Genomic DNA, 3,522 nt, shown 5'->3' with positions numbered 1-3,522 from the left:
AAGAAAGTTTTTATTAGTCCATGTTTTGTAACAATACTATTTTTAGTATTATGAGTATGATGTATGTGAATTATCTGTACATGGGCTATATGGGTTGTTTCAGTTTTTTCACTAGATCCTAAAATGTACATTCCTAAACACCCTATGGTGTGTTACAAATTAAATTAAATTAAATGTTTCATTAGATTCGGCTAGGGTTTTAGATTGGGCAAATTGCATGAAAAAGTAACGTACTTTAACTTGATTCCTATTTTGGGTAACGTACTTTCAAAACTTCTATTTTGGTACATAAGATGTAAAATTTTAAACATTTAAGTACCCGGGTAACCTGGAAAGACTAATTTTAGACTAAAAAAAGGACTAATTTTAGACTAAAAAAAGGACTAATTTTAGATTTTAAAAAATCCACGTCACTGACCACGTCAGCAAATAATTCCGAGTTGGATACCACATCACTCGCCACATCAACATGATAATCGGTTAATACTTCAACCAGTTACCCGGGTACTTAAATGTTTAAAACTTTACATCTTAGGTACCAAAATGGAAGTTTTGGAAGTACATTACCCAAAATAGGAATCAAGTTAAAGTACGTTACTTTTTCATGTAATTTGCCCTTTTAGATTTAGAAAAGTTTTCTAAATTATTGTACCAAATTTTAGTTTCCGTTGCATTTATGGTTAACAAGTTTTATTAAAACCCAAAAGTGGTATCAGAGCCACTTTGAATATTTAATTAAAATGGGAGAAAAAATTATATGACAAAAAATAGAAAAAATACAAAATTAAGTATTTTATGTATTTGCTTTTTTTTTGTTCCATTTTTTTAATTGGGCCGTGGTTTTTTTATGCATGTATGGGCTTGTTTTAAGAAAAAATTGTTAATCTAATCATACACCATTGTAAAGATGGCCAAAATCCGGTCCCAGGTCGGTTCTTAACCGGTCCCTACTGGTCTTAATCAAGAAAAAAATCGTCGGTAATCGGTCCCACCATAACCGGGAGAAACAGCCACGACTGATGCCGCCGATAGAACCTCTTCTAGCTCTACCCTCGTCGATCGTGGCCGGACTTAAGCGGTTGTTGCTATTGGTCCCCATCGTCGTCTTCTTTCCAGCACTGGACTTCGGTCCACAGCGCTTGGTTTGTCATCCATAACGTCGTCGTATGCCGCTGCCCTTCGAGGCTGGTGGTAACGTTGCCGGAAAACGCGGCAAGTGTTGCTGCCATTCGAGGATGGTGGTGACGTTGCAAAGGCCCAAATTTGGTTTTGGAAACCCGACCACCAATCAATGATGATTGGTCTACCACTATGGGTAAGACTGGGGCAATGGGCCGATGCCCTAAACAGTTCAAAGGCCCAAATTTCATTGGTTCTTGTTTTGGGTCATGGGTCGCTATAAGATTTGGTTAATTTAATTTAGTTTTGCCGTATAAAATTTGTTCCAATATTTGGTCATTTAATTATGTTAATTGTTTTGGCCAAGTATTTTATTATGTACTAGAAGGGTACTCGCAATGTAGCGAGATAAATCTTAATTTTAATGTTTAATTTTTATTCTTTATCACTATCGATATAATATGACTTTATATGTTTTTGAGAAAACGATGTTTTTATTTTTGGTTTAACAATATAATTTTTTATAAATATAATAATTAAACATTTTGTTAGAATTCAATAATTATCTTAATTATATTTTAGATTTTCTATATTTAAAATGGATGTTTATCCTGTATTTGTTTATGTTTATCAGCAGTTAGTTACACGAATTTAAAAAATGTAGCTTTAATAAGTTGTACTTACGTAAAATTACTTGTAATCTTGAATTTTAAGTAATATGCATCAATAAACGGTACTTCATGCATAAAAAATGTTTTTAAGAGTTTTTGTCAAATGATTTATAATATTTATGTATAATATATGGTTTACCCCGAAAAGACCCGTGGTTTAGATTGGTTGTTTTTGTTTATTTGGAAAATTAAAATGTGTGATTAAAAGGGTTGTAATTTTAATTTTTAAGTTTTCTAGATAGGGCCAATACGGCGGTCCAAGAACTTGAGACGGAGTCATTGGAATTCACCAAGATGGCGAAACCAGAGGAGCTAGAAAATGTCCTTAGACTGACCGTAGTCGTTGTGTTGGCTCACAACACTATATTAGGGGCAAATCCATATATTATCTTTTTGTGGTTGTTTAATTTATGTTTGTATTTATTTTCGCTCATTATTATTGCTATATTTGCAAGCGTTTTAAAAAATTCAAAAACGCAAAATAAATTTGAAATCGGTAATAAAATATAATATTTTAAATTGATATGATTATCAAAACAAACCGATTTTTGGATAAACTTTTAAAATAAAGATTTTTAAAAAAAATCATACGTTTTAAAAGATAATATGTTTTCTAAAATTAAACCTTTCACAAATGTAAACTGAATGTCATCTATTTAAAGTACTTGTCAAGACTAATAAATTTCAGCATGGTCAGAGCCTAGTCAATCATGTCGGATGATTATAGTGTAAGACAAAGCACCAGAATAACGAGATTTAAGTAAAGAGAGTATTAGTCATTTGCTTAAATAGTCGTATTCTGGACGACTTATCCCAAGTAAAATCTGAATCAAGAATTTAGGTGGGATCACGATACATTAGTATGGTTAGTTTACTTGAGAGTTTCATATATAGAGCATTAGTCATCTATGAGTATTTTCAAGACGTTGAAGTGGGATTAAACACGTCAATTTCGATATACGATATATCGAATAGAATCCCATGATCACCTAAGAATTATGTTGAACATAATTAGATGATTCCTAATAATCTATTTCCATCGACATCATATTAACCATTTATGGAAATTGATGAAATAAGGATCTTAGCTCAAATAAAAATATTTTTTAAAGATTTATAATTTAATTGAGATCTTTTAGTTACTAAAATTGAACTTAAAACTGTGTAGATGTCTGCTCCCGCTACAAACACAAACACTAGCAATCTATCCCAATACACATTGCGGTATATCCTTGAAAAAGAAATTTTGAATGGGACAAAAGTCCTTGAATGGTTTCGCTTCCTGAGAGTAGTCCTCAAGCATTAAAAAAGTTTTACGTTCTTGAAGATCCCCCTCCAAACGCCCCTGCCAGAAACGCATCAGTCGAAGTCAGGGCTGCTTGTGATAAGTACCAAAATGACTCACTAGAAGTCAGATGTGTCATGTTTGCATCTATGACTCTCGAGTTATTGAGGGAACATGAAGACATGTTAGTTTGGGATATAATATATGTTGATCCTCTCAGTGATTTGATGATAATCCATTTTCTCTTTCACATTGTATTTGTGTTTCTGTATTTTCAGTTCCAGCGATCTTCACTGAGTATGTTCAATAATCGCTGAAGAACTTGCGTTGTAAATCTATCAGAGACAACAATACTTCAAGAAGACAACACTCACAGCAAAGAACCTTCAGCAAACGTCGAAGACTGAAACTGAAGATTAGAGACCGGCGAGTACGTGATCTGAAGCG

Source organism: Cynara cardunculus, unplaced genomic scaffold (genome assembly GCF_001531365.2).
Source record: "Cynara cardunculus var. scolymus isolate 2C unplaced genomic scaffold, CcrdV1 Un_Scaffold_4541, whole genome shotgun sequence".
NCBI classification, from domain to species: Eukaryota; Viridiplantae; Streptophyta; class Magnoliopsida; order Asterales; family Asteraceae; genus Cynara; species Cynara cardunculus.
The sequence above is the reverse complement of the archived record's forward strand: the minus strand, read 5'-3'. Positions refer to the sequence as shown.